At 33.6% G+C, this 10026-nt stretch overlaps 1 pseudogene; it reads left to right on the top strand.

The window, feature by feature from the left end:
• Positions 1 to 3557: 3557 nt before the first annotated feature.
• Positions 3558 to 7857, top strand: LOC125812582 (ABSCISIC ACID-INSENSITIVE 5-like protein 2; annotated as a pseudogene).
• Positions 7858 to 10026: the final 2169 nt, after the last annotated feature.

The raw sequence follows: 10026 nt of genomic DNA, 5'->3' as shown, positions 1-10026 counted from the left end.
TGAAGTACTTCCTTCAAATATCCTTTAGTTTGTTTTGTGAAAGTTTGAAGTTGATAGATTCCAAATTTGTGACTGCATTTGGAGGTATTGCCTGTTTTTATAAGTAAAAGAGTAAAGGGAGAATACAAAATTGTGTTTCCCCTGCTCTTCTTAAAACTACTCTTTCAATAGAAATAGTAGTTGAAGTTTATTTCTTTGGTTTCATTTGTACTACGTACATTATGGTTTCCAAAGAAAGTAATTAAATTTAGCTTACGATATCTACCGGTTTTGCAACTTTTTTTATTAACTGGATAATTCAAGAATTTGTTGTACATTGTCTAAAATGATCTTTCCAAAAGCTAATTTGTAAATGTGAATGATCATTCTGAGTAGCAGAGTTGCACTACCTCAGTTGAGGTGAGGAGTATATGATACCCAATATTTTGTCGCCAATGACAAATGCAGTCATTTGTTCTTATGATTTAGCATGATAAAAGGTACTACGATATCTTATTCTCTATATTTCTTAGGTCAAAGCCTAAATAAGTGTCTGTAGTGAATATAATATCAACTTGCTTATCTGTAAATATCCTTCAAGAAACCTCTTCAATTTTTTTAATGACTATGGAATTCATAGCTATTTCAGGGTAATAGCATGCAAATCACAAATTTGAGGTAACCACATTAAACATGTCATGTGTGACAAGTTCGATTGAGAAAGCATGTAAAGAGTTTCGAACTTGAGACCTCTCATTTGGGAGGTTCCCCGCTCTTCATCAGACTCATGATCGGTAGATTGCAAGTTCAAATCGTGTTCCCACCTAATCAGTGGAGTTACAACCAGATGAAGAATGAGTACTCTGTTCTTATTTCATTGTACGTTATATTTTAGCTAGTGATGGTTGCGACATTGAACATGAACGGATCCACATGAAACCTTATGAGTATATCCATTATAATCTCATATTGAACTATATATTTTTATATAAAAATTAAGAAAAATGGTATAATTAAAAGTGAACATCTAGGTAACAAATAATTTAATTCGTGCGATAGTTGTAAGTGGATGCTCAAGATCAATTACTTCTATGCCAAAGTGTAATTCACTCCTAGGACGTTATTCTTATTTTAAAATCTAACTCTTCTCTTTCTATTTATTTATTTCAATTAGACTTTTTTTTCTTTCTATATTAATTGTTCTTTTTCCCCTTTCTATTAATTGTTCTTCTGCTAACTTTTTCTAAATAAAATTGTATAAAAAAAGCTTTTTCTTTTCCCTTTTTCTTTATCCAAGATAATTTTTTATTATAATTTTAAAAGTATTTGTTTTGTTATTGTATTTAAATACGATTATATTTCTTATGACAAGTATTAAATTTATACACTTACATTTTGTAATAATAGCTAAGAGAGTCGATCTTAAAATATTGAATTCGCTACTGACAGTGAAGTTGATTAATTTAATAATTAGCGGTATTGATAGTGATTGTCGATGATATGTTTGTTGTGAAGGTAAAAGTGGTTGATAGTAGGAATTGATCATATTGATGGTGGAGGTGGCAACAACACACCGATGATGATGATATAATTATAATGATAAATGTGGTTAGATATGATATTGACATACAATAGTACTCCCTCTGTTCACAATTGTTTGTCAGGGTAAGGTCATGCACATCCCTCAAGGAAAATTTAATACAAGGTGTAATTTGACTAATATAACCCTACTGTATCAAGAATACCAAAAGTCCACATAACTTTTCAATTGAACTACACAATCATTAAGGGCAGAATTGGAAAAAAGTGACTAATTATTTCTTAATTGTTTAAATTGACAATTAATCTTGGACATCTATCTTTAGTATACCTGCCAAACAATTGTGGACGGAGGGAGTAGTTGACAGTGACATTTCTGATGACATGTGGTTGACGTTAATAATGATAATGACAAAAAATATCATTCGAAATTTTGTTAAGTAAGATATATTCTGACCAAATAAGTGCTTAAATCCGGGTCAATACGAAAACAAAGCCTGACCCGAAAAGATTATGGGCCGGCCACATCAACCTCTCCAATTTATAAGAAAAAAAAAAAACAGTTTCAAGATTTGAACAAAATACCAATACTGATACGTGGATTCTCATACGATTTCAGTTTTTTTTCACTAAATTGATTCTTCCTCTTCTTCTGCCAGGTAATACCCTCTTTCCTTTTTTTTTTTTTTTTTCAATAATATTTTTTCTCCCTTTTTTCTTGTGGGTGTTTGTTGTTCTGTCATTTAGTACTATATATAATCTATGGTTTCTCTATGAGATTTTTGGGTTTTCTGTTGTATGTTGTATTGCTCTTTAATGGGTCTGTGTTTTTTCTTTCTATTACATCAAAATTTTATCTGGGGTTATTGTAATTTGTAAAATTGTGGGAAAAAAACTTGTTCTTGAATATTGGAAGGAACTGAACCTAATGGAACAGAATTAATTTAACTAGTTTGATGTATATGGTTGTATATAATTGTGCTTCATCTGAATTTTATGGAAAAGATTGGGCTTTTGAGAATTTTGTGTTCTTGTGATTATTCCAGTAACTGGTTCAAACTAGTTTAAGAGGGAGGTTTAGAATAGGGGATCTTTCAGAGAAAAGGAAGGTTTTTTGATTGTGAAGATTGGGGATGGGGAGAAGAGGGGTTGCTCAGATGGTAACTACTTTCCACCTCCAACCTTTAAGTTATTGGTTTGAGTCACCAAGAGAGCAAAAAGGATAGGAGGAGCAAAAAGGGTAGGAGGGAGGGGTTAAAGAAAAGAAGAAGATTGGGAATGGGTAAAAAGCTGTGTTTTTTTGGTTTTAAGGTGAAATGGGGCTCAATACGGGTTTTTTAAAGAACTTTGTGTTCTTGTAATCATTCCTATAATTAGTTCAAATTAGTTTAAGAAGGGGTTAATAGTAGGGGATCTTCGGGAAAAAGTGAGGCTTTTGGATAGTGAAGATTGGAGATGGGGACAAGAGGGGTTGCTCGGAGGGTAAACATCCTCCACTTCCAAACCTAAGGTTGTGGTTTGGAGTTAGCAAGAGAGCCAAAAGGGTGGGAGATCCTAGGGAGGGGTTAAAAAAGAGAAGAAGATTGGGGTCGGGTGAAAAAACTATCCTTTTTGTTGGTTTGAAAGGAGAATGGGCTCAATACGTTTTTTAAAAAAAATAATTTTGTGTTCTTGGAATTATTCCTGTAACTGGTTTACACTAGTTTAAGAAGGGGTTTAGAGTAGGGGCTTTTTAAGAATTTTTGTTCTTGTAATTATTCCTATTTCTGGTTCAAACTAGTTTAAGAGGGGGTTTAGAGTTGGGGATCTTTGACTTCGTGAAAAAGTAAGGCTTTTTGAAAATGAAGATTGGGGATGGGGACAATAGGGGTTGGTTGGATGGTAAACACCCTCCACCTCCAACGCCAAGCTTGTGGGTTTGAGTCAACAAGGAGCAAAAAGGGTGGGAGCTCCTAGGGAGGGATTAAAAAAGAGAAGAGGATTGGGAACGGGTAAGACACTATCCTTTTATGATTTTAATGGGGAAATGGGGCATGGAGGATTCATTAAGTAGAATTGAACTAGTTTGGAATTAGGCTTTTGTTTAGTTGTATGAGCCCAATACCTAACGTGTGGGGTTAGGTGCATGTTACTATTTTGAACCGGCAACTGATAAAAATCGGGTATTTAGGCAGAGAAGGGTAAAAGGGCTGGCCATTAGTTACTGAGTTTCTGATTGAGCCCTAGCGGGTAAAGGGTAAAGGATAAAGGATTGATGTGTAGTTGATTGATTGATTGATTGGCTGTTTTGGTCTTAATGGGGATGATCGAGGATTTATTTCTTTTATAATTGACCATGAATGTTATTTTTCAACAGAGTAGGTTTTATTAGGGGTTTAAGGTTGGAGATGTTGATGAATGGGGATTCAGACCATGAATTCTCATGTGAGTGGGCAACAATCTCATTTACAGTCATTGGACAGGAAAAAATCATGGTTTAACCTTACAATCTCATTTACAGTCATTGGGCAGTATGAATTTTGATGAGTACTCACAAGTGTGTGGAATGCAGATTTATTCAGACTTCTGGAGGGAATATTGATGATACTTCCACTGCCACTTCTTTTCAGCATCAGGCTAGCATAACTCTGGCAAGGGTGATTAGTAGTAATACAATTGATAAAGTGTGGGGAGAGACATACAACAAGGCCAGAAAGTGATAAATCTCGAGGAGATGAACAATCAGGGGAGAGAGCTAACTCTTGGTGAGACAACTTTGGAGGACTACTTGGTGAAAGCTGGGCTTTTCGTTGCTGATGCTTCTTTAGGACATACAATGTCATTGGATAATCCTATGGCAATGCAAAATTTTATGCCTCCAATAGGCTCGTCACCATCTCCTTCGCTGTCTGATACACCAGTTTCTGATCGGAAGAGGGGTGCTTCGGACATCGATAAGACTATTGATAGGAGACTAAGGAGAAAGATCAAGAATAGAGAGTCAGCTGCACGCTCCCGAGCCAGAAAACAGGTTTTTTGCTGGCTGGTAATAATTTGCTTGCAACCCCTGTTTGCATTTACCGTTCTCATTTTAATCTATTAATTTCCATGGTGTAGGCTTACCACAATGAGCTGGTGAACAAGGTGTCACATCTGGAAGAGGAAAACATGAAACTTAAGAAAGAGAAGGTATGGGTTCTCTCGTTATGTATATTGAGGCTTCAAATGTCGGATGTATCTTTCAAATAAGAAACATTTCTAGTGTTTACTCGTGATTTCATTCATGAGCTAAGCAAGTTGATCGACAGCTACTTCTATTCCGTGTGCCATTTTTCCAACATATGCAACTATTCCCTGTGCCATTTGTCTCAAGTAACCAACTAAGATTATCTGATAATGGATACTTTATTTTAAAAGCGCACTGTGATTGATTGTAGAAAGATGAATCTTCTTAGAAGCGAGATAATAATTTTAAAGGGTAGCCATATATTAGAATTTAATGTAGCCTATGATTTTGACTGACGTGTCTATTAGCTTTATACAGGTATTACTGCAAAAATACTCAAAATGTGAAAGAAAGGTTGAGCCCTCAAACATATTGAGCGCATCTTGTATTTTATCTTAAGTAACTCAAAGAACGGAGTAAAAGTAGACTGGTCAGGGATGGGAGTTTTTGTCTGCAGCCCCTGCCCATTTTTAAGTTGCTCCTTTTCTTGTGAATGTTTTGTTGAATAATCTAATTAGCTCCTCGCTCAAACTAGTTGTTTGTATAGCGTGTTCATACTAGACTTATGATTGTCCCCGAGTAGATACCCTTGGTCCGTTGTTTTTAATTTGTTTTGAGGGGAAGGGGACGAGTATCCTAATTTTGAAGTGTCTTAAGCAGAAATAGTTTTTTGGTCAGATAGAAAACTTGGTTTTTATTCACAGAATTTTCGTCTGATGTGGGCTTTACAAGGTAAAAATGGATAAATGATGAGACCTGTGTACTAATGGGCAGTGATCCGTGTCTGCAAAAACTCTTCCTTAAACCTGACATTCCTGAAGAACTTGGTAGATATATTTTTTCGTTCATGTGCATAGAATATTTACTCTATACTATATGTTGTGTGTCAATGTAAATTGCTGTAATGGTCCCTTATCTTCAACTTTGGTGCATTTATTGTCTCCTATCGTTATGGTGTTACCAAATTGTTCCTTACGCAAATATTTGAAAAAGGATTATATTGCCTTTCCAGTTAAGTTTGAAGCAAATGGTATAAGAATACAGAACATGGGGTATCTCTGGGAGAGGGGGGGGGGACCTAGCTTGTTCTACTATTTGTCTTCTTTAACGCATGTATGATGTGTCTATATTACTGTGGCTCAAGAAGAACACAGAAAATACTTAAAGAGGGGTAATATACAAATAGAGTAAATAATAAACAGACCAAAAATTTAATCTAGATAGTACTCAGTAATTTTATGAGCTAGTATTCGTTTTTTTTTTCTTATCAGTATTTTGTTTCACTTTTGGTTCATGTTCCACGACCTTTTTCCGTGCGTCTGACTGCATCATAGTGCAGTTGTCTGTTTTGAACAGAATTTCCCTTATGCTAAAATTTGGTCTTGTGATAGTTTGGTTACGGGAAGAAATCTTCTTCTGATAGTTTGTTCACGAACTGACAAGAAGAAACCTTCTTCCTGCTAACTCCTTACAGGTTGATCGTTTGAGATCAACACATTTGAGATTTTCTTATAGCAAGAGTTAGTTTTTTGCTTTACGATCCAAAGGTAGGCCTTTTGGTGTTTGTTGATTACTTTACCTTGACTCTAGCCAACATAAGGACTTACTATATTAAAGCTTGTATACTTAAGCCTCTTTTTGATGTATTTTACTTTTTTAGTCTCTACTCTCTAGGAAAGAAAGCCTGAGCCAAGAGTGCTGGTGATTGATTACAAAGAGCCTAAATCTGTAGGGATATTGAACCCTCTTTATCTACAAAATCGAGAGTGAATGGGTGTTCATGCCATGGGATTACCATTCTAAAAATCAGACCTTTGACGTTACACACGTTTGGTATTCTTTCGAAGTAATTATATTTGTTATAAGATGTGTTACAAACCTTCAAACAAGTGATCAGTGATACTGGTTCCTTTCTACATGACATTGGAATTTCCATCACATATCTTCTCAACAACAACATACCTAGTGTGGTCCCATGAGTGTGGTTTGGGGAGGGTATAGTGTATACAAACCTTACCGTACCTTGTAAGGTAGAGCGGCTATTTCTGGTAGACCATCAACTCGAGATATATGGGATCCATGTCTTCTCAATAACTGATATATGGGATTTGTGAAAGATCTATCTCTGATTGGTATTATTAAGACCAAAGTGTACTCTTTTCATATCATCTGTTGGAGTGTGTGTGCAGCTATGGTAGATCCCTTGACCATTTTAGCTGTCTTTTTAGTGCTGGTGGGATGGTTGGGATCCCTTCTGGATGGGGAATCCTTTACTAGCTTGGTAGACCTAACTGGTACAATGCTGATTAGTCAGACTAGTGGGTTTCGGATACTGATTATTAAACCAAAAAAAAGAAAAAGATTTTGTGGACATTGATGTGGATGTTCTGTTCTTTCTCATAGTGTTAATTATCTGGTAAAGCAGTACAAGTTACTCTATTTGTCTGATCTTTTCGTTAGGATGCAGATCCTTTTTTTTCCTTTCAAATTTCGTGCTGTCTTTAAGATATTTGGACCAGCACCTGTTTTCCGTGGATGCTACTGTTGAGTTTTGTAACGTGGTGATTCAAGTTGGTCGTCTTCAATTTCAGTCCTCTTGACAAAGTTTGAATTTTAGGATTTCAAATAGCAAAATTATTTTTCATACCTCCTGTTATTTCAAATTTATGCCTTGAATACTTTCCCTTTTTCTTGTAAAATTGCTCGGAAGAGAGTTGCAAGGCGTACAAATCTGAAACCATATAGGCATGACATGAATAGTTTGCTCTTTGTTGATTGCCTACTCGCTTTTCTAGATGTCTTGTTATTTGGCCTAATGGTATTGATATCAGTCCAAACTCAGCAAAACGCGCTACGTCTACATGTTACAAAAAACCACCTTTTCTTATTTCTGTTCTTAAGTTCAGCATACCAGCTTGTTGTCTTTTTAGTGACTATGTTACTGAACTCTTTTACCTTGCACAGGAGCTGGAGAACATGTTATCCGAGTTGTCGTCTGAACCAAGATATCAGCTAAGACGAACGACTTCATTCTGATCGAGTGCTTTCTCTAGTTCTTTTGCAGAAGTTACTATAGTCTTGATAGATATAGGAATGTGTATCCTCTATGAAACATCTAATTAGGGAGTTGGGAGATAGATCTTAGCATGTTTGATCTTTGTTTTATCTGTATATGTTTAGATGCACATGAAAAACTGAAGATGAAATGGACTCTTACCTTACTGTGTCCTTTTTACTTTGTAAACAAATTTGCATTTTTTTTATTAAAAAAAAACGAAGGCGTTGATTTAGTGGTAAGATTACAACACGTGATGTGGCCCTTCATAGGCCCTTCCTACATTGTTCAAGAAGATCCGGTATTCAACTTTATTTATGTCGAGCGACAAGAGGGGGTAGAAAAGGTATTGATAGATATCGATAGTTTTTCGATTGTACCTAAACAATAATAATATTTTAGAGGGAAAAACACTTGAGATTAACTTTCTTTTCGATGGTTTAGGCACATGTTGTGAGTTCGAGTCTACTCGCAAGTGGGTCATACACTATTTTTAAGACTAAGTAGGTGTTTCGATATGGAATTTTATCTCGTAATTTGAAATTCTAAGATGCAATCAACGTTTGGAATGCGATTTTATCTCTTGATATGATTCTCGATTTTTTTTTTTTGAGAATTTCATATGATGATTTAACATTTTTTTCAAATATAAAATTAACCCACAAGTTTATATTTTGTAAAAAAAAAATGTTCATTTTATAGTATACATTTATTTCATATATAAATAAATTTTGTAGTTGATACTATTACTCTTACATAATTGTCATAGCTTGTGCAATACTATCTATTTTTATTCACGGAATATGAACATGATGATATAGTTACTAATGATATTGACCTACAAACGGCCAAGTAAAAATCCATAAGTTAGTCCAAGTCAAAAATAAATCCAAACAGGTTCTAAATGATATTTTTGGTACATTTTAGGTATCTTAAGTTTAGAGTTTTGGGCAAAAATTATCCCTCAAGTATAACCCAAATTTAAAGTACATCCTTATGGTATAATAATGAACAAAAAACATCCTTTAACTATTCAGAAGAATGGTTATTGCTAAGTTTGGGATAGTTAAATGATGTTTTTTTGTTCATTATTATTACCATAAGGATATACTTTAAATTTAGGTTATACTTGAGGGATGATTTTTGCCCAAAACTCCTTAAGTTTACAATTACAAGATTTAATAGTCTTCGTTATTTTTTAAATGACGTTTTAAATTATAATCAGATAAATAGATATTTTAATGAAGAAAGTAATATAAACGATAGAAACATATTTGAGACCAACTTCAAATGAACGGAGAATTTATTTTAAGAACTCATAAACCCATACCATTACTATTTTAGTGGTTAATGAAAAACTTGGTAACTAATTTATTTATTTTTAGGTAAAATAGGCTAAAGATTATTTTTTTTTGTAAACGAAGAATAACTTTAAATCTTTCATATAATTAGTGTTTGGTCATAAATTTATAAATATTTTTGGCAAGTTATTTTTGAGTGACGTTTCACCATGCGTTTGATCATGAGTTTTGAGAGAAATATTTGACTTTTTTTTAAATTTTTTTTATACCCATAAGTTCTAAAAATTACTCATATATTTGTATTATCATTTCATAATGAAAATGTTCTATGAAAAGCCATGGAAACGAATGTAATTAATATAAACTTGAAAAAGAGGAAGAAAACAATAGGAAAATATCATTGCTTTGCATACGAAGAAGTAAGAACTACTATTCCTCTTTGTAATTTCAGAGAGCAAGCTCAAATAAAAATTGTATAAAATATGTATATAACTATATAAATTTTGTACAACAAACTAGGAATGCAATTTAGTCCAAAACTATAAATGATGAGTGCTTTTATAAAACAAAAAAGTTTAGGGTAATTTTAAATTAAAAAATTCTCAAAAACTAGAATTTTCTCAAATTCTATTTTTTTTAGAACTTGAGAACTTGGGATGTTTGTCAAATATATTTACCGAGTAATAAAATTATATAGCCTAATACTAGTTTCCAAATTTTTCTTAAATATATTTATGGAACACACCCTATATTTAGAGGTAAATTTGACGCTTTGCCTTTTATTTTATTTCTCATAATTTAGAAGTATTTTTAACCCCCTTTTCCCTTTAGAAAATGAAATCTTTGTAGTGTCTTTCTTTTTTCCCTTTCACGATCTTATAAAATTATGATTTTTTTCTCAAAAAGAAAAAAAACTTTTATGTTAATATTAGTGAAAAAAATAGTTT

This window comes from Solanum verrucosum, unplaced genomic scaffold, assembly GCF_900185275.1.
Source record: "Solanum verrucosum unplaced genomic scaffold, falcon-dt-bn FXZP01000120.1, whole genome shotgun sequence".
Taxonomy (NCBI): Eukaryota; Viridiplantae; Streptophyta; class Magnoliopsida; order Solanales; family Solanaceae; genus Solanum; species Solanum verrucosum.
Note: the sequence above shows the minus strand (reverse complement) of the source record. Positions and strands in the feature narration are given on the sequence as shown.